Source organism: Macaca fascicularis, chromosome 17 (genome assembly GCF_037993035.2).
Source record: "Macaca fascicularis isolate 582-1 chromosome 17, T2T-MFA8v1.1".
Taxonomy (NCBI): domain Eukaryota; kingdom Metazoa; phylum Chordata; class Mammalia; order Primates; family Cercopithecidae; genus Macaca; species Macaca fascicularis.
Window position 1 is genome coordinate 88798893 of NC_088391.1, and position 22433 is coordinate 88821325.

The window sequence follows — 22433 nt, forward strand, 5'->3', positions numbered from 1 at the left end:
ATGGATCTGATAAGAAGCTTGTCTTGTTACCACCTCATTGTGTACCATGGACTTGCCCCTTCAGGGTCTGCCCGGAATGTTCTCAAGCCCAGGAATCCCTTTCAGAATCCAGCTCCACCCTCCTGGAAAGGGGGAAGAGTGAGGAAGCCTCACTTCTGCGGATGTTCTCTGCTGATTTGGGGGTGGGTATGTGCATACTGACTGCAGTGACCTCACCCACAGATGGGCTAACCAAGCTGTAACTGTTTATTAGGAACTAGAATGGTTCCATGAAAATGTCATTCACCATTTCTTTAGTAAATTCAATTTACATCATCATCTGTCTGCAAGATAAAGAATACTTTATCTGTAGTATCGGCTCACTACAACCTCTGCCTCCTGGGTTCAAGTGATTCTCACGCCTTATCCTCCCTAGTAGCTGGGATTACAGTGATGAGTTCTCTTAATGAAGTCTTTTACCCACTGGGGAAGAGAAAACCAAGAAATCTTTCCCTCCACAATTGGTGGGGAGGGTGCTCATGTTCTGGCCTTTCTCTACTTTCCTACCTGGCATTCATCATTCTTGGAACCTCCTGCCCCTTCTCCTGCGTCACTGCTGTTTCCGTGCGCATTCTGAGCACGCAGTTAATTCACCATATGAACTAAAGTCAGAATAGTGACATATGGAATTTCAGGCTGATTCGCTGCACAAAGAGATCTAAGCATATGCCTCTTGAGAACAGGCATTGCTGTTACACGGTACCATGAACACATCCATACTGGATTGATTTGGAATTTGCAAAGTGTAAAAAAAAAAAAAATCAGACCTCTCAATAACTACGACCATGATTATAAAAGTCAGACCACCAGACTATGAGTCTATATTCAAGGAATGGCACTGAAGATTTTCAGTCCCACTAAGCCTCCTACATGGATGGCTAACAGAGTCTGGGCTGAAGAAGAGATGTGTACATTATCTTTTTCTGTAGGTCTCTCCTTAGACACCACCTGGGCAGCTGACCTATTTCATTGTCAGAAGCAGCGACATGAGTCTCATATGTGATATTTTTCCAACAATTTTAAGCTTCAAAACAAACAATTTTGAAAACCTGCAGCTCAGCCCTTGGCATTTCACCAGAACTTTCCCAACTCCCAAAAGCCAAATCTGTTTTTTATTTTACCATGGAGTGTCTCACTAATCTTTCCCAGGAGAAAATGTAAAAAAAAAAACAAAAAACAAAAAAAAAAAACCCAGAGAATTTGGTTTGGAGGATATATAATGAACAGATAAAATGATCCTAGAACAATAGTCACTCATAAAAGTTATATCAGGCCTAGATTCTTCTAGGAATATGTATATATAAATAATAATAATCCCAATTTTTATTCTCTTTGATCTCATTAGATTTCTCAAATACCAGGTAAGAGAGAGCAACCCAGATAAAATAGATGAACAAAAGACAGCGTGTATTTTAGTATAATTACAGAATCCTGAGCATAAATGTCCTCGTGTTGCTGATATCATACTTTCTAATCAACAGAGGACATAAAGATTTAATGTTGTCTTTATAACACATGAAAAATTTATTTTTGCTTACTGAGGAAAGAAGTAGAAAAATTGATTTGATGTAGTCCATTTTAAAAAAAAGATAAGTCGGCCGGGCGCAGTGGCTCAAGCCTGTAATCCCAGCACTTTGGGAGGCCGAGACGGGCGGATCACGAGGTCAGGAGATCGAGACCATCCTGGCTGACACTGTGAAACCCCGTCTCTACTAAAAAAAAACACAAAAAATCTAGCCAGGCGAGATCCGGCCACTGCACTCCAGCTTGGGCGACAGAGCCAGACTCCGTCTCAAAAGAAAAAAAAAAAAAAAAAGATAAGTCTTTACTATGAAGGGAAAACAAAAAACCTCAATGTTTGGTCATATTTACATATGTTGAGTTCTACAAGTACAGATTTAGATTGACCTTGAATGGCCAGATTTATTTCTGTGAGGGGAATCTGGAAAACCTCTCTACAAATGTAAACCATCAGGGAAACGGGTGGCATCAGGCCTGACAGGGGCTTGTTGATTTTAAATATGGCACATGTGTTATTTTAACCAAAATTTAAAATGCTGTCAAAATGTTTTAAAATGTTCAAATCAAAAGTGAAGTATTATTTCCAGGCTGGGCACAGTGGCTCATGCCTGTAATCCCAGCACTTTGGGAAGCTGAGGCAGAGGGATCCCCTGAGGGCAGTAGTTTGAGACCAGCCTGGCCAACACTGTGAAACCTCATCTACACTAAAAATACAAGAATTAGCCAGGTATGGTGGTGCACGTCCGTAATATCGGCTACTCAGGAGGCTGAGGCAGGAGAACTGCTTGAACTCTGGAGGCAGAGGTTTAAGTGAACCAAGATCGTTCCACTGCACTCCAGCCCGGGCAACAGAGTGAGACTGTCTTCAAAAAAAAAAAAAAAAAGAAAAAAAAGAAAGAAAGAAAAAAAAGATATTATTATCATTCCCAGTTAGGCCTACAAAATGGGATGCAATAATCACCTCTGTCTGCTTGTCAAATGCAGCTGTTATATCCAGCTGTGGTGGCAAAGAGTCTTCCTTTATAAGTGTTTGAAAGCGTCCCCTGAGATGCACCAGCTCACTCAGACCTTGGCCAGTCAAACAGCTACTCAACTGCTTAAAGTGGCCAACTACATTCAGGCACAGAGCAAGAAAAGCAGAGAGCTGCCAGAAAAGAGGTGTCCCCACTGAGACTGCCAGTCCTTTGAGCAGGTGTTTATAAAGTCATCACCTTGGTGGAGAACAAGAAGGATGACTGCACACATGTGGATCCCATTGAGCTGGTTGTTCTTCCTGCTGCCTTGGGCTCTAAAATGGGAGTTTCCTAGTTCGTTATCAAGAGAAAAGCCAGACTGGGTGGGATGTTTCATCCACAGAAAGACCCGCACCACCATTGCCTTTACATAGGTTAACTCAAAAGACAAGGGAGCCCTGGCTAAGCTGGTGGAAACTACTAGGACCAATTACAGTGACAGATATGACAAGATCTGCTATCACTAGGGAGATAATATTCTATCAAATTTATGGCTCTCGAAAACCAAGGCTAAAGAACTTGTCTCAAACTGGGATAAAGATTTAATGTTACCTTTATTGTACACAAAAACACAAATTAACCTTCAAACATATTAATCTCATTAAAATATCTTTATTCTCCAAATATGCATGGTACTATAGCCTAGAACATGCACACAGACTCATTTTTTATTTACAGTTCATGATCTCCTCACACCAATGAAATATATTCTCTGTCCCTCTACCTTATTTTTAATTTCTTGGGTGCCTGTCCTCACTCTCCTAATAGATAGACTGCAAGCTTATAGAAGAAAAGAAGTGTACGTTTCTTCTCCTTGGACTGAGTTGATTTAGGTCTAAGATCGTTTTTGTTGTTGTTGCTTACATTCTTACAGCTCCCAGCACAGTTCTGCACATGTGGAAACACTACGGAGGTCAATGGGCAATGCACAATAGGGCCCCTGGGAACTCAGCTGTGCACCCACATCTACAGCACATATATAAATACATATACATATATAGCACATACAGCACTCTCTGCTTCTGGGGATTATCTACACACTACAAGTGGTAAATTGGTCAGTAGGTACCAATTCTGTCATAATTGAATGTTTGTGCTTCTCTAAAATTCATGTTGAAACTTAATTTCCAGTGTAATAATATTAAGATGTAGGGCCTTGAGGAGGTGATTTGATCATGAGGGCATCTCCCTCATGAACGGGATTAAGGCCCTTATCAAAGAAGCCTCACCAGGAGTCAGCCCTTTTTGCCCCTGCACTTTCTGCCGTATGAGGACACAGTCACAAGGTGCCATCATGGAAGCAGAGAGTGCAGCGTCCACTAGACACTAAGTCTGCTGACACCTTGATCTTGGAATTCCCAGCCTCCAGAACTGTAAGAAATAAATTTCTGTTCTTTATGAATGACCCAGCCTCTCGTATTTTGTTATAGCAGTGCAAATAGACAAACACATACAAAATACCAGAGCCTGGGTAATTTATAAAGAACAGAAATGTATAAATATGGATAAGAGTCAGTATAACACTAGCCCATGCTGTGGTAACAAATAGACACCCAAATCTCACTGGGGTATCACAGCAAAAGTCTCTTTCCTATTCACAAAATGTCAAAAGCAGATAAAGAGCTCTCCAGGGATGTTTTCCTTGATGCAGTGACTCAAAGATAGAGGCTGCTTCTGTTGTGTGGCTCCTCCATGTCAAAACGGTCACACCAAAGAAGAAGACGATGAAAAGTCTACGGCTTGTTTTTAACTGTCTCGGTCCAAAGGTGACAAAAATTCCTTTTTCTCATGGCCCATCAGCCTGATCTAGATACATGGCCCCAGTTCAACCATGAGTGAGATGAAGAACTAGGGGAGCCCATGGAATATTTAGTGAACATTACTGTCTCAAGCATACAACCAATTTTTTTTTTTTTTTTTGAGACAGAATCTCACTCTGTCAGCCAGGCTGGATTGCAGTGGCTTGATCTCAGCTCACTACAACCTCCACCTCCTAGGTTCAAGTAATTATCATTCCTCAGCCTCCCAAGTAGCTGGGATTACAGGTGTGTACCACCATGTCTGGCTAATTTTTGTATTTTTAGTAGAGACAGGGTTACACCATGCTGGCCAGGCAGGTCTCGAACTCCTGACCTCAAGTAATCAGCCCACCTCGGCCTCCCAAAGTGCTGGGATTACAGGTGTGAGCCACCATGCCTGGCCACAACCAAATTTTTTTTGATGGAACCAGGGGACCAGTTACAGAATGCCACTTGTGTAATGATACAGCTATACCAACAAGGCACATAACAATATATTTTATTGTGTAAATTAATTAAGAGTTCCACATTTTTATATTAAAATAAAATTTCTATTCATGCAATTGATCTTTATGATTTTCAAGGAAAGCAAGTCCTATAAAGAAAATGTGTTTTGTATTTCATACAAAGCAATGAGGTGTTATGACTTGGCTTTGGAAGAAAGTTCTTAAAATAATACATCAGGCTCATCTGTTGAGGCCGTCCCTTCTGCTGCAGCTTGCTATTGCCCAGTTTTCTATCTCTTATAATAGTAACCAGCTTTGAAGCCAAAATAAACTCTCTAGTTCTCTAGAACACCCCATCTGCCTCATCCTTCAACACCAGGAGTCCTTCCAAGGCTCTTAATGGCTGAGGCAATGCATACTATAAATTAATTGTCATGTGGCTTCATTCCATCAGGGCTAAAAAGATGTGCCCATTTCATCATTGTTGCAAGAATAAACTTTTGAATTTCACACAGCAATCTTTCCCAAATCACTAGCTTAAAGACTATCTTTGGGATGATAAATGAAAATAGTCATTCCTCACGTGAAAAATAATCTGAGACTCTAAAAACATTCCATTGGGATCAAAATAATATAAAAAAGAATGGTCACAAAAATGTTTTACCTCCATTAACAAATGCATCTATTCTATTTGTTTGCACACAATCATAATTTCATTATAGCCCTTTCTTAGTTTGCATCCCTAGGAAAAAATAAGAATTGCAAAGTGTTATTTTTGTAACTTATAAATAATGTTTTTACAAATTAGAATTCTGATAATCCCTTAAAGGTTATGACCCCCAAAACATATAAAAATTACATTGGGCGGGGCACAGTGGCTCACGCCTCTAATCCTAGCACTTTGGGAGGCTAAGACAAGCAGATCACCTGAGGTCAGGAGTTTGAGACCAGCCTGGCCAACATGGTGAAACCCCATCTCTACTAAAAATACAAAAATTAGCCAGGCGTAGTGGCGGGCACCTGTAATCCCAACTATTCAGGAGGCTGAGGCAGGAGAATCTCTTGAACCTGGGAGGCAGAGGCTGCAGTGAGTTGAGATTGCATCACTGAACTCCAGCCTGGGCAATAAGAGCAAAACTCTGTCTCAAAAAAAAAAAAAAAAAAAAAAATTACATTGACATTCTGTCAAAACTAGGAAAGTTGTGAAGTACAAATTTAAAAATATAATTGGAAAATTACATATAGTCAACTCTCCTTACTCTTATGAGTTCTCCCTAGAGATACAAATGGAACTTTGGTTCTTCTAGTATCTCTCCCATGTGTTACATCATGGCATCATATTCAAATCAAAGAACTAGAACTGGGAAGTGCCAGCAGCTGGCAATAGATACCAAAATAACTTCTCTTTTTCAAATTTTTACAATCACTAACATTGAGAAATGGTTACCCAGTACAGAGCTAGGTAAACATGCACACACATATATAGACATTTATTTAATTACACGTATACCCTACCATAAATGTCTATGTGGTCTGTTGTCTTTTTACTAGATTCACTACAGTATAACATAAGATACTCTGGGCTGTGAATTGGAGAAAAGAAAATCCATATTGTCTTAAACGATGGGGAAATTAATTGACTCACATAATTATTGAAGTCTATAGCAGTGTTTCTCAAAATATCTGTGGACAGTTGTTCTTGCATTGATTTTATTTTTCAATTCAGTGCAGATTGCTACATGGTTATAAAGCACAAGATTTGTACACAGTTTGCACAACTTACAACTCACCCCTTTGTTGGACAACACCCAAACTAGTCTAGAGCCTGTTTGGCTAGATAAGTGCACTGACCACACACTTGGAGGCGATTGCAATATCAAATCCCTACAAAAATTCCTAAGCACATCTCTCAATTTCTGTGTCTATGTTATCGTAGAATGGTAACAAACAGTTCCCAGACACCCTACATTTTGAGTGGCCCGGGTCTAGAGATAGGTTGGCCACGGGATTGTTCTTGCTGCATCTCCCTGACATTTTTTAGGTTTTCCTCCTTTGTGTGCCAGCTGACTCCTTGGGCTGGTGGGAAGCTGTGTGCAATGGTTCCAGTCTTAATACGTGACAACATCCAGCAGAGATAGGTCACTTCAAAGCAACAGCAAAAGAGCAAAGAACTATCTCGGGAGGCTCTAGCAAACTGTCTGCACATCTCATTGTCCTTAATTGGATCACATGTCTATTCCTGAACTTATGACAGGCAAGAAAAAGAGGATTACTCTTGGAGCAATTGGGCCCACTCCTGGAGCTAGGGGTGGTGATCTGTCCTTCGAGCATGTGAGTTGCATAGTAGAGAGTAGAGACTGAGTTGCATTAAACATAAAATTGGGTTTATGTGGTAAAGGTGGGAAGGAAAACTGGATGATAGGTAGACAATCAACAATGTTGGCAGTATTTTAACTAGGCTTGTATAATTATTAGTCAATCAATCAAAGGATATTATTAAGTAGTCATTAATTTAGTAGCTTTGTCTTGAACTTGGGCACACAGAAAGCCTGACTTACCCTAACATTTCCAGCACCTGAGGAAAGAATCCTGTTGACCCTATGTTCTCCAATCATTGTGACCAAGAGAAAAGGATTTCACAGAACAATTCTGGCTGCTTAAGAGAGGAATCAGGAGGGTAACCTTACGTATTTGAGAGAGGGCAGTTCCTAGGGAGTGGGAGGTCACGTGAGCTGGGCAGATGCTTCAGAAAATGTCTCCCACAATCATTTAAAAATTAACTCCATAATTTTCTCCTCCTTAAGTATGAGTTGTGCACAGTGACCTCCTTTCAAAGAGTACAATGTGGAAGGGAGGGGAGCAACTTGATAGTGGAGAAACCTCACAAACAGCACTATAGCCAGGTGGTCAAAGTCAAAATCAACAGTGATAAATCACGTTGACAGTATGTACCCTTGATGTGATAGGATGACAATGGTACTTAGCATCTGTGGCCTTCCTCCCAATAACCCATAACCTCAGTCTAATCATGAAAATATCAGACATCAATGTGTGGCCAGGGGATGAAATAAAATATTTAAAAACAAAAATTAAATAAAATAACAAAAAAGAAAACATCAAACAAATCCCAGTTGATGGACGTTCTACAAAGTAACCGACCAATAATTCTCACAACTGTCAAGGTCATAAAAAAAAAAAAGTCTGAAAAACTGTTATAATGAAGAGCACCCAAGGAAACATGACAAATAAATGTAATGTGGTGTCCTGGATGTGATCCTGAAAGATAAAAAGATAATTAGATAAAGACTAAAGGTACCTGAATAAAGTATGGGCTTCGATTAATAATAATTTATCAATATCGGTTAATTAATTGTAACTAATGTACGCTACAAATGTAAGATGTTAATAATGGGGAGATGGGAACTCTGTACTATGGGCTCAAATTTTCTGTAAACCTAAACATACTCTAAAAAACAAAGTCTACAGCCTGGGCAACAAGGCAAAACCCTGTCTCCACAAAAAACACAAAAGACCAAGTGTGGTGGCATGCATGTGTAGTTCCAGTGACTTGGGGGAATGAGATGGGAGAATCATTTGAACCTAGGAGGTCAAGGCTGCAATGAGCCATGATCATGTCACTGCACTCCAGCCTGGACAACAGAGAAAGACCCTGTCTCAAAACAAAGTCCATTCATTTTTCTAAATAGCATGCTACTAAAGAGGTGTTTAAAATTATTTTTTAATGGTTATAGAGTTTCAGTTTCAGATGAAGAAAAAGTTCTGGAGATGGATGGTGATGATGGTTGCATGACAATGTGAATGTCAGTAATGCTATAGAGCTAGTACACTTAAAATGGTTAAAATGGTAAATTATGTATATTTTACCAAAATTTAAATGTATATTAATAAAGCATTCAATTATATTGGTGTTATTACCCAGTTTAATGACAGGTTTCACAGGTATGTGTTCTCTGTTCCCAAGGAATTCCAATATGTTGAGCATGAATATCAATGTAGAGTCCAACTATAAGTCAAAATCTCAGTAAGTTTTAGTGAGTGAAGGTGATACGGTTTGGCTCTGTGTCCCCACCCAAATCTCATGTTGAATTGTAATTCCCAATGTTGAGGGAGGGACCTGGTGGGAGGGGATGGGATCATGAGGGCAGATTTCCCCCTTGCTGTTCTTGTGATAGTGAGAGAGTTCTCATGAGATCTGATGGTTGAAGAGTGTGTGGCATTTCCCTCTCTCCTGCTCTCCCATGGTTAGACGTGCTTGCTTCCCCTTTGCCTTCCACCATGATTGTAAGTTTCTGGAGGCCTCCCAGTCATGCTTCCTGCTAAGCCTGCAGAACGGTGAGTTAATTAAATCTCTTTTCTTCATAAATTCCCCAGTGTCTGGTAGTTCTCTATAGCGTTGTAAAAACAGATTAATGCAGAAGGATGGGGAAACTTTCCAGAAAAGGTGTAACTTAAAATCCTTCTAGAAGAAAGGGAAGAATTTAGCTGAGAGGAATATGGGTGATATTTGATCCCACAACACTGGAAAGAATTAGGCTTCTAACTGATATTGGATTTCAATCTGCTTGAGGTCCACCACCCTGCACAAACCTTCTTCAAATTATCCACATTTGAGCAAGTCTCCTGTTCCTCATTGGGACCCTCTGACTGATATATTTTCTTGGGAGTCGGTCTTGGGAAAAATTGAAAAGAAGACTACAGGTCAAATGATGTTTGATGAGAAGCCTTTGGAGAGAATCATATGTTAACATATAATTTGGAAGCTCAAACAGGTGTTGTTTATTGTCCTTCTCAATAACATGAGAAAATAGAGACCGTCCATATAGGTTATCCCTGCTCCTATTTTGGAGCTTACAGCAGAATACAAAACAGTGGAAAATGGATCTGGAAGGGCAAAGGGAAGCTATATAACACATTCTATAGGTCTCATCCCTCATTCTCCTTCCACTGAACCAACCCCTCCACCTCCCCACAGTTTAGGGAGGACCTCAGCTAATAATGGGGAAATGACTGATAAAAATGTTACAAAAAGATTGTAGGTGCATCAATTGTGGTGCTTCTGACTATAAGAAGAGTAGACCCAACTAATAGAAGTTAAAATAAAAGATTATTCTATAATAAGTCCAGAAGAAAGGTTCAAGCCTAGGTCAATCCATGATCCCACTATGTCCTCAAGAGCCAGGGGCTTTCTCCGTCTCGGTAGCATGAGAGCAAAATCTCCCCTTGGCTGCAAGATGACTGCAGATGTTCCAGGTCTCACACATTAACTCAACAACCTCTAGTCAAGAAGAGCAGCATTTCACCCTAGGGTTTTCTTTGTTTTAGTGAGGAAAATCTTTCCCCACATCTTCAAATAAGATACCCTCGGATCCCATGAGCCGGAACTCAGCCTCAAACCATTCCCTAGGAATGTGAATGAGGTTGTCACTTAAGTCAATCATGATTTACCTCCTGGGACTGTGAACGAGCCACAAATTCAAAGTTCTACCAACAAGGAAAAAGGTGGTAGTTGCTGCAAGGTAGTATCCAACATTCCTGTATGGAGGGGGGCGGGAATCCAATGCTCTGTCCTCAAAGAACCAAAGAATAGGCTTTCTTGTAGCTTCTTCCTTCTTCCCCCATAAGCTGGAAATATCTCCAAAGCAAAATTTTTAATAAAAGGTGCACCAAAACTTTATCTTCCTTTCCACATCTCTGCCTTTAAGAAAATATATTATGGGGACTTTTGCTTTTGTTCTTTACTTTTTTGACTGTTTACCACCTTTGGGGATATAACAATAAATAAACCAAAGCCCCTGAATTCTAGGGGCTCATGAGTGATGTTAAGAGAGTGGAAAGTTTTTAATCCTTCTTGAGTTAATTTTTGTGTAGGGTGAAAGGTAAGGGCCCAGTTTCATTCTTCTGCATATGGCTAGCCAGTTATCCTAATGCCATTTATTGAACAGGGAGTCTTTTCCCCACTGCTTCTTATTGTCAATTTCAGTGAAGACTAGATGGTTACAGACCATCTATAAAAATCTAGAGACTAAAACTGTAAAAAATCCTAGGAGCAAACCTAGAAACTACCATTCCAGACATTGGCCTTGGTAAAGAATTTATAACTAAGTCCCCAAAAGCAACTGCAACAAAAACAAAAATTGACAAGGGGGACATAATTTAACTAAAGAGCTTCTGCACAGCAAAGTAAACTATCAACAGAGTAAACAGACAACCTACAGAATGAGAGAAACTATTTGCAAACTATGCATCTGACAAAGGTGTAATATCCATCATCTATAAAGAACTCAAACAATTCAACAAGCGAAAAACAACCCCATTAGGAAAAGGGGACAAAGGATATGAACAAACATTTCCCAAAAGAAGACCTACATGTGGCCAACAAACATATGAAAAAAAATGCTCAGTATCTCTAATCATTAGAGAAATGCAAATCAAAATCACAATGAGATACCACGTCATACTAGTCAGAATGGCTATTACTAAAAAGACAAAAATTAACAGATGTTGGTGAGGTTTCTGAGAAAAAGGTACACTTACACACTGTTGGCAGGAATATAAATTAGTTCAGCCAGCGTGGAAAGCAGTTTGGAGATTTCTCAAAGAACTAAAAATAGAATTACTATTTGGCCCAGATATCGTATCACTGGGTATGTATCTAAAAGAAAATAAATTATTCTACAAAAAGATATATGCACTGGTATGTTCTTCATAGCAACATTCACAATAGCAAAGACGTAAAATCAACCTAGGTGCCATCAATGGTGGGTTAAATAAAATATGGTACACATACACCATGTAATACTCCACAGCCATAAAAAAGAATGAAGACATGTCCTTTGCAGCAACATAGATGGAGTTGAAAGCCATTATCCTAAGCAAAGTAACATAGGAACAGAAAAACAAAAACTGCCATGTTCTCACTTATAAGTGGAATCTAAACATTGGGTCCACATGGACATAAAGCTGGAAACAACAGACACTGGAGACTACTAGAGGGGGAAAGGAGGAAGGAAGAAAGGGTTGAAAAAGGACCTAACGGGTACTATACTTACTACCTGGGTGATGGGATCATTTGTACACCAAATTTCAGCAACACATGATTTACCGATAAAACAAACCTGCACATGTATTCTCTGAACCTAAAATAAAAGTTTAAGAGAGGCCGGGGGCGGTGGCTCACGCCTGTAATCACAGCACTTTGGGAGGCCGAGGCGGGCGGATCACAAGGTCAGGAGATCAAGACCACGGTGAAACCCCGTCTCTACTAAAAATACAAAAAATTAGCCGGGCGCGGTTGTGGGCGCCTGTAGTCCCAGCTACTCAGGAGGCTGAGGCAGGAGAATGGCGTGAACCCGGGAGGCGGAGCTTGCAGTGAGCCGAGATCGCGCCACTGCACTCCAGCCTGGGCGACAGAGCGAGACTCCGCCTCAAAAAAAAAAAAAAAAAAAAAAGTTTAAGAGAAAGAGAAGAGGCGAACACTCTCTGTACAAAGGAGCGACCAGTAACTGAAGTCAGGAAGTGAGCAAAGGGGTCAAGAGCTACCTTCTGCCCTGTAGAGCTGGGTGACGCATTGGCTATAAACAAAAGGAAGCCCAGGAGAGATCCGCTTAAGACTTACCTTAGACACTGACTTTAGAAGAAAGAAGTAACACCTTAGTAAGGTAGGAAAGTGACAGGGAAACAGGGCACAGCTTCTTCAGGCAAAACTTGTCTGTTTGACAGAAGCCCTCCCTGAGCTGTCTCAGGAACTTGAGTGAAACAGCAGTGACTCATACAGGACACCCCCTCAGAACAAGGCAGGGAGCGGCACTGCTGGCCATCCCAGCCAAGGGACATCACAGGAGCAAAGAATCAGGAGCAAAAGTGAGAATCCCAATGCCGAATGCGTACACATGTGAGATGGGTATGGAATGGAGACAGCTGAAATCTAGAACTGCAGCACATGCCATTAGTTCACAAGAGAACAATGCTAACGATGACTGTGAAGATGTCAGTGATGACGAAGACAATGACAACAGTCGTGTGATGGCTGTGGTCACCTTCACATATCGGCTGGATTAGTGGAGGTTATCCCTGCAGTGCCACCTGCAGGTAAACTCGAGAAAGACCTGGCCCTTTCAATCCCTGGACCCACAAAGAGAAGACTCCAAGTATCAACCTGAAGACTTGGTTGATACTTTTGAGCAAGATGTTGTTAAATATTTAGCTAAGGATTTGCAGTTGGATATTCATCCATACCAACATGACTGCTACCGTTCTGTTTGAAATGTTCACAGCTCAGAAAATTGCACCACCCCACAAGTTAATCAGCTTTTCTATACATAGTTTCTCCTAGTGTATAATTACTGGCCAGGCTTTATATTATTTTAGGATAGTGTCAGCAGCTAATTGTGGTACAGTCTGAATGCTTTGAAATGAGCTCGGCTGACTATGAGAATAGCTCAGCAAATTTAAGGCTGTGTGTGCATCATTTAAAAAGTCTATTGTTTAGCAGGACACTGAACATGGCAGATTAATGGTGGAGTCCAATTCAAAGGGCAACCAATTATGGAATCTGACCTGCCTCACACTTCACTTTGAACTTCCTAAGCTGCTCATTCTTTGATACCTACTTACCACACTCAACTCCCAGTGGATGTTTGTGCTGGCCCACATGCACAGGGAAGCCTCCAGCCCTGGATAACAGCTGAGCCTCAAACATGGCTACAGGCTCACAAAAATCAAGTCATTTGGACTGTGTAGGAGGGAGTGTCATTCTCGCCTCAGCTATCCTTTAAGAGAAGGAATTTCCTTTCCATTACCCTGGAGGCAAAAATGTAGGAAGAATTCTTCTGGTCCCTTTTGGCTTCCTTAGCTACTATTCTATTTTTGGTTGGTTGGTTGGTTGGTTGGTTTTGGTTTTTTTGTTTGGTTTTTGGTTTTGGGTTTTTTTTTTTTTTTTTTTTTTTTTTTTTTGAGACTGCGTCTCCCTCTATTGACCAGGCTGGAGTGCAGTGGCACAGTCTCAACTCACTGCAATTTCTGCCTCCCGGGTTCAAGTGATTCTCATGCCTCAGCCTCCTGAGTACCTGGGATTACAGGCGCACACCACCACACCTGGCTAATTTTTGTATTTTTAGTAGAGATGGGGTTTCACCATGTTGGCCAGGCTAGTCTCGAACACCTGACCTCAAATGATCCACCCACCTTAACCTCCCAAAGTGCTGGGATTATAGGCATGAGCCACCATGCTGGGCCTCTTTTTTTTTTTTTTTTTGAGACTGAGTAGCTCCTATTCTGTAGGGTATGGATGATGGATGGGAGTACCGTATGTGATGGATGAATTTGGGAAAAGGAAGGAACATTATTGATTCAGCCACTTCCACTCACTCTATCCATATTCTGATTTCAAGATGCAATTGTTTTCCCCTTCCACATTTCAGGCAACTTGCCCCCACAGAGGAAGACCTGCACGGACTCAGGTCAAATGGTGTTGTCCAGTAGCTTTTCCAATAATTCAGAAAATTACATAAATTCTACATACTGATTTAACCAAAATTGTAACGTTACTCCAGTGGGAGGATGGGAAAGAAGAAGCAGTATGACAAAAGTAAATACTTCTCTGCCATAATGGGAAATTAATAGGTAATGTCTAAAATTAATAAGTCAAAGGATACTATTGAGAGATCTAGAACAGGATATATGCCAGAAAAAACCACCAAAACTGTCTTAAGAAGTTGCCAGCGGGGAGGGGAATGACATGGACTGGAGAATGGTGGGTGTCTTAGTCAGCTGGGTTGCCATAACAGAATACTACAGGCCAGGTACAAACAACAGACATTTATTGCTTGCCTTTCTAGAGGCTGAGAGTCCAAGATCTAAGTGCCGACGAGTTAGGTTCCTAGTGAGGGTTCTCTCCCTGACTTGCGGACAGCCGTCTTCCTCCTGTGTCCTCTCATGGCCTTTCTTCTGTATTTGCAGAGAGAGAGCAAGCACTGGTATCTCTTCCTCCTCCTAATGAGGACACTGGTGCTATGGAATTAGGGCCCCACCCTTATGTGTGCAATGCCAACAGATTGGTGTTTGATTGGTGTTTGCTACTGAGTGAAAGGGGTCCCAGATACATATAGATGTTAACAGAAGATAACTGAGAAAGACTTTCCCTTAAACAAACTTTAGTCATTTCTCAGCTCTCTTCTCAACTAGGCCTTGGCCTACTGAGCCCAGTTTTAGCAAAGAATCCTGCTAAGTCATTTCATCAAGACTATCCCCATCCTGATATCCAATCGAACTCCTCTTCCCTCACCCTCGAAACGAATCAGTTCCTCTCTCTTGTTCCCTTGATACCTAACAATTCTCTTAGTCATTTTCCACCCTTGGCCTCACCTTGCCCATTGACAATAAATCCTCACTTGTCCCTGCTGTATTTGGAATTGAGTTCATGCTCTCTCCCATGCTGCAATAGTCGTGAATAAAGTCTTCCTTGCTATTTTTAACAAGTGTCAGAATAATTTCTCTTTGCTTTAACACAGTATACATTCTCTGTGCTTTAACACAATATCTATACTTTTAAATTGCCATTCGGTTTCATCCAAGTGGTAAGAAATAACATTTCAAACTTGTAAACTAAATTTAAAGTAGAACAAATTCTCTGTCACCAAATAACAGCTCCCCTCCCTAGCCCATATATGCCCATCTCTTGCTTTCGTTCTGTGGCAAACAGCTTCTAAAATGACTCCCAGTGATCCCCACCTCCTGGCATTCACTCCCTTGTGGAATCTGCTCCTTTTGTGTGGGAGCTAGAACTAGCTTTTAATAAAAAGAAGATGGAAAAAGATATGGAATTTATTTCTGAGATGGGATTCTAAATGCCTATGACTACTCTTTTGAATGCAGCCTCTTGACTGCTTTCTTGGTTGGCTTGTTTCAATGAAGCAAGTTGCTGTGCTGGAGAGGCCCATGTGTCAAAGAACTGGGGGTGGCTGCTGACCAACAGCCAGCATGAACTGATGTCTCTAGCCAAGAGCCCACAAGAAACTGATCCTGCCAACAGCCACATGAGTGAGCTTAAAAGTGTGTGCTTCCCCAGTCAAGCCCTGAGATAGCTACAGCCCTGGCCAACACCTTGCTTAAAGTCTGTGAGAAATCCAGAAGCTGAGTACCTGGCTAAGCCTTCCAGATTCCTGAATTGCAGAAGCTATGAGATAATAAATGTATGCTACTTAAACTACTACACTGTGGGGTGATTCATTATAGAGCAATTGGTAACTAATGCATCTTCCATGGCCTTCTTGTCATTGGTCAACTTTTGTGCATAACTTAAAAACAGAGACCAGTGTGACGCACAAAGTTTGTATAGTTTAAGGACACATAGAATCTACTGCACCATCCTGGGCAGACAGTGTTCTGATTTAAACTTGACTTTTAAGAAATGTTCATGCAAATTTGGGTTTCCAGTATTTCAATATCTTCTCCAGTTCTTTCTGAATATTGCCTGCTTCCATCACGTGGAAAAGCATATTCCAAAACAAAGGTACGAGGCTGGAGGTGTGAATGCATAAAAGATGTTTACCATCCCTCTAATACCTACAAGTCACCCCTCCATCCCTGCTTTTCCAGAATTATGTTTATTCATTCAACATTTATTAAGCACTTACTATCCTGGCTCTACCAGAAAAGAGGCAGGGTAGTAAACACAGCAATGAACAAAAGAGGCAAGGTGTCTGCCTTCACAGGGTTCATGTTTTAGTGAAGGGGACAATAAACAAAAAAATAAATATATAATATAATGTCAGATAGTGAAAAGTGCTATAAATAAAAAATAAAATGCAGTAAGGAGGATTCTGAATGGTAGAATCGCTCTGGAAGGAGAGGTAGGTGTCTTAGGTAGGGTGGTCCAAGAAAAGAGCCCTACCAGGGAACTGTTTTAGAGAATACCTGAAACAATGGAGCAAGACATGAGAAAAATCTGACCAGAGTATTCCACTCTAAAGAAAGAGCAAGTGCAAAAACTCTGATGTCAGAACAAACTTGAGATGTCAAGAAACATCAAGAAAACCAGCTCAGGCTGGCCGTGGTAGCTCACACATGCAATCCCAGCATATTGGGAGACTGAGGCAGGAGGATTGCTAGAGTCTAGGAGTTCAAAAACAGCCTTGGAAACATAGCAAAACACTGTCTCTATTAAAAATACAAAAAAATTAGCCAGGCGTGGTGTCTGTACTCTCAGCTATTCAGGAGGCTGAAGTGGGAGGATGGTGGAGGCTGCAGTGAGGTGGAGGCTGCAGTGTGCCGTAATCAGGAAGTGGAGGCTGCAGTGAGCCATAGTCATGCCAATGTACTCCAGCCTGGGTGACAGAGCAAGAGAGACCCTGTCAAAAAAAAAAAGAAGAAGAAGGAGAAGGAGAAGGAGAAGGAGAAGGAGAAGGAGAAGGAGAAGGAGAAGGAGAAGAAGAAGAAGAAGAAGAAGAAGAAGAAGAAGAAGAAGAGGAAGAGGAAGAGGAAGAGGAAGAGGAAGAGGAAGAGGAAGAGGAAGAGGAAGAAGAAGAAGAAGAAGAAGAAGAAGAAGAAGAAGAAGAAGAAGAAGAAGAAGAAGAAAAGAAAGAAGAAAGAAAGGAAAGAAAGGGAAGGAAGGAAGGAAGGAAGGAAGGAGAGAGAGAAAGAGAGAAAGAGAGAAAGAAAGAAAGAAAGAAAGACAGAAAGAAAGAAAGAAAGAAAGAAAGAAAGAAAGAAAGAAAGAAAGAAAGAAAGAAAGAAAGAAAGAAAGAAAGAGAGAAAGAAAGAAAATCAGCATAGCTGGAACAGCATGAGCATTTAGAGGTGAGGCTAAAGTTGGAGTGAGGAAAAGGGCCTGGCTGTAGAGCCTGTTGACCAGTGTACAAGTTCGTGTTTTATTAAGAACTTGATGGGAAGACTGTAGATAGTCTGGGTTTAGATGATTCCAGATTATGTGTATGGAGGGAAATGGGTCACTGACAGTCTAAGATACCTCTGGAAGAAGAGTAAATTGGGATAGAAACATTGGTGGGTATATTAGTCCGTTCTCATGGTACTAATAAAGATATACCCAAGACTAGGTAATTTATAAAGGAAAGAGGCTTAATTGACTCACAGTTCAGCATGTCTGGGGAGGCCTCAGGAAACTTACAATCATGGCAGAAGGGGAAGCAAACATGTTCTTCTTCACATGGCAGCAGGAAGGAGAAGAATGAGAGAAGTGCAGAGAGAAGAGGGGAGAAGCCCCTCACAAAACCATCACATTTCGTGAGAACTCACTCACCATCATGAGAACGGCATGACGGAACTGCCTCTATGATTCAATCACCTCCCACGAGGTCCCTCCCCCAATATGTGGGAATTACTATTTGAATTACAATTCAAGATGAGATTTGGGAGGGGACACAGAGCCAGATCATATCAATAGGTGCTTAAAAAAATGGAAAATGTCCATGTACTATAGCCTAGCCATTCCATTTCCAGTATATAACATACAGAAGCCACCATGCATTTGCACAAGAAAACATATATAAGGATGTTTATTGCAGTATTGTTGATAATAATGAGGCTGTTAAAGATGGAAACTGAATAAAATATGGTACGTTGACTATAAAGCTCTTAAAAGCAATGAACTAAATCTATTTGTATGAACACACTATGTTTGAAAAACAATGTCGAGTGGAAAAATCAACATGTAGATGAATATGTCTTGCATGACACTATTTATGTACACTGAAAGCAACAATCGACTCACAAAACAATATTACCTACTGGTTGTGCATATTTATATTTATATAAATACACACACACACACACACACACACACATACATACATACATACCGGTTGAGCATTCCTTACACTTGGGACCAGAAGTGTTTAGAATTTCAGACTTTTTCAGGTTTTTGAATATTTAGAATTCTGGAATATTATACTTAACTATTAGGCATCTTTAACCCCAAAATTCAAAACCTGAAATGCTTGTTAAAGTGTCACGTCAGCACTCGAAAAGTTTTGGACTTTGCAGCACTTTGGATTTCAGATTTTCGGATTAAGAATACTCACAGCCTGGGCTGGGCGTAGTGGTTCACGCCTGTAATCCCAGCACTTTGGGAGGCCGAGGCAGGTGGATTACCTGAGGTCAGGAGTTCGAGACCAGCCTGGCCAACATGGTGAAACCCTGTCTCTACAAAAATCAGCCAGACATGGTGGCAGGCGCCTGTAGTCCCAGATGCTCGGGAGGCTGAGGCAGGAGAATCTCCTGAACCCGGGAGGCAGAGGCTGCAGTGAGCTGAGATTGTGCCACTTCACTCCAACCTGTGCAACAGAGTGAGATTCTATCTCAAAAAAAAAAGAAAAGAAAGAAAGAAAGAAAAGAAAAAAAGAATACTCACAACCTATATAGATGCATACGAAAAGAAATTATAGAATTAATTGAAAGGATACCTACAAAACTCATGGTGGTGGTGGTGGTGGTGGGAACATGACTGAGACGAATGAGACACAAGGTCAAATGTCGCTTAAGGCAGCGGTCCCTAATCTTTTTGGCACCGGAGACCAGTTACACGGAAGACAATTTTTCCATGGATAGGGGAAATGGTTTGGGGATGAAATTGTTCCACTTCAGCTCATCAGGCATTAGATTCTCATAAGGAGTGCGCAACCTAGATCCCTCGCACACACAGTTCACAATAGGCTTTGCACTCCTATGAGAATCTAATGCCACCGCTGATCTGACAGGAGGTGGAGCTCAGGAGGTAATAAAGCTCACTTGCCTGCCACTCACCTCCTGCTGTGTGGCCCCCATTCCTAACAGGTACCGGTTTGTGGCCTAGGGGTCGGGGAACCCTGACTTAAGTTTTCTCCATAATACTTCCTTTCATTATAAAAATAAAAAGATACATGTGACAAAAATATCCTACATTAATTCCAGGTGGTAAGAAACTGGTGCTTTTTATACTGTTCTTTCTACCTTTCTATCCATGTAGGAAAAAGCTCAGCTCTTCTACAGCAATTAGTTGGAGCAAAAGGAAAGCCCTTTTGCTTATTTATGGCCATATGAAATTATTCTGCCTTGAGGAGATAAAATCAGATCTCTATTTTGGACTCAAGAAGAAGATTAAAATGTTTCCCTGGTTGTTTTTGTGGGTAAAATAGGCCACTTATAATTCTTAAGTAGTTTCTGCGGCCTCAGGCCTTTGCAGTCTGCTCTTCTTAATACTCTTCAGCAAAGCCACAAGGCTCCAGTCTCAGAGCCAGGGTCAATATCACTTTTATTATTTTATGTGAAAAGGTCTGTTCACACAGTCCTTAAACCTACATCCAATCAATTCATTTAAAAGAAAAAACCTCTCTATCCCTGCGGTGAGGTCCAAGGACTGAGATACCCTGTGAGCTGAGAAAGAAGGAGTTTAAACCAAAGTACAGATTTAAGCTTTCAATTCATTGATTTCATTAAGCTAGGAGGCCTAGATCGAAACCAGTCTCATTGGCTGTGAAGACTAGAAATAAATAAACAAATGTAATTACATGTTTACCACCAAGCAATTGTCAGGTATAATCTGCTGATACTTGAGGGGAAGGTAATGTAGAGGAAGCGGGGCGGGGATGGATTGTTGCCATTTTCTTCCTCCTGATGAGGATTTTTGCAAAACTTAGAATTTACCTACACAGTTTCAATTGATATTGATGTCATAAATCTGATTTCATATTCCTTTTCCCTTACCTCAACCACATTGCTGCCAGATCCTAAATTTCTTTGTGCTGAGATTTCAACCTCCAATTCTGTCCTCCACTGGAAAATTCATCGCATCAATCCTACCCTCAAATCCTTTCCTCCGGGCTCTGAAAAAAAAAAAAAAAAATGGGTGCAGTGGCTCACACCTGTAATCCCAGCACTTTGGGAAGCCGAGGCAGGAGGATTGCTTGAACCCAGGAGTTTGAGGCCAGCCTGGGCAACACAGTGAGACCCCATCTCTATTTTTTTAAAAAATGTTTCCTTCTTGATATAATTCGGCCATGTCCCCACCCAAAATCTCATCTTGAATTATAATCTCCATAATCCCCACATGTTGAAGGAGAGACCAGATGAAGGTAATTGAATCATGGGGGTGGTTTCCCACAGGCTGTTCTCATGATAGTGAGTTCTCACGAGATCTGATGGCTTTATAAGGGTCTCCTCCCCCATCACTCGGCATGTCTCCTTCCTGCCACCTTGTGAAGAAGGTGTCTTGCTTCCTCTTTGCCTTCCACCATGATTGTAAGTTTCTGGAGGCCTCCCCAGCCATGCGGAACTGTGAGTCAGTTAAACCTCTTTCCTTTATAAATTACCCACTTTGGGGAAGTTCTTTATACCAGTGTGAAAATGGACTAATATACATCTCCTTTTCAGTGGCAAAACGAGACTTTTATTCTTCAGTACTCAAATATGAGAAACTTCACATTTCTTCCTTTTTCTAAGTCAGTTAAACCCACTACACTGTGAGTTGCCTCACCCACTCTCTCAACATGAGAGAGGATCTCTTCCTACTTTTCACAGAATTTTTTTTCTTTATTATTTTTTTATTATACTTTAAGTTCTAGGGTACATGTGCACAACGTGCAGGTTTGTTACATATGTATACTTGTGCCATGTTGGTGTGCTGCACCCATCAACTCGTCAGCACTCATCAACTCGTCATTTACATCAGGTATAACTCCCAATGCCATCCCTCCCTCCTCCCCGCTCCCCATAATAGACCCCGGTGTGTGATGTTCCCCTTCCACAGTCCAAGTGATCTCATTGTTCAATTCCCACCTATGAGTGAGAACATGCGGTGTTTGGTTTTCTGTTCTTGCGATAGTTTGCTGAGAATGATGGTTTCCAGCTGCATCCATGTCCCTACAAAGGACACGAACTCATCCTTTTTTATGGCTGCATAGAGAATCCTGGTGCCAGAGAACCAGGAGGAGGGCTGATCCTTAGGCCAGAGCTTTCACCTCATGGCTGGGGCTCCCTCTGGGCTGCTGCCCAGGTTCTCTGGCATTGGGTATATTCTAAACGTCACACAGGTGCGGGGGTCTGTCAGTGACCCACCCTGAAGAGCACAGCTGCCTCCCCAGAACCCCTTGCTGCTGCTGGCCTTGGTGTGCACAGGTTTTCTGCAATGATCCCCACTGTAAATGGTACCAGCAGATCATCTGACCAAGTCACTCTCTTCTGGCTGCTTATTGCCTTTAGAATAAGGCACATGATGCAACCCCATTCTGGGAAATGCACTACCCCTGCCCCCTGTTCCCCACCCCCACCACTCACCCCAAGCTCCAGCAAAGATACACTAGATGCTCTCTATGTCTGACGGCTTCCATCTTTCACCTGCTTTAGGTTCTGCCTAGAACACCACGTTCTCTACCCTCCATCTTTCCTCTCCTCCCGGACCCCCAGCCTCACCTATGTTAATAGTGTTAACACAGAGGGGCTCTCAAGTCAAAATGCTTGGGTTTAAATCCACCTATATCTGTGTGTGACCTCAAGCAAGACACTTGACACGGGTTGGCTCTGTCCCCACCCAAATCTCATCTTGAATTGTAGCTCCCATAATTCCCACGTGTTGTGGGAGAAACGCGATGGGAGGCAATTGAATT

At 41.4% G+C, this 22433-nt stretch overlaps 1 long non-coding RNA gene across 1 annotated transcript in view; it reads right to left on the reverse strand.

Annotated features, from left to right (window-relative positions):
* Positions 1 to 20656, reverse strand: part of LOC141408898 (uncharacterized) — a 37744-nt gene extending 17088 nt beyond the window's left edge. The window contains exon 1 of the long non-coding RNA XR_012426469.1: positions 20536 to 20656. This is a non-coding gene — a long non-coding RNA (uncharacterized lncRNA). The remainder of the gene's footprint in view (positions 1 to 20535) is intronic.
* Positions 20657 to 22433: the final 1777 nt, after the last annotated feature.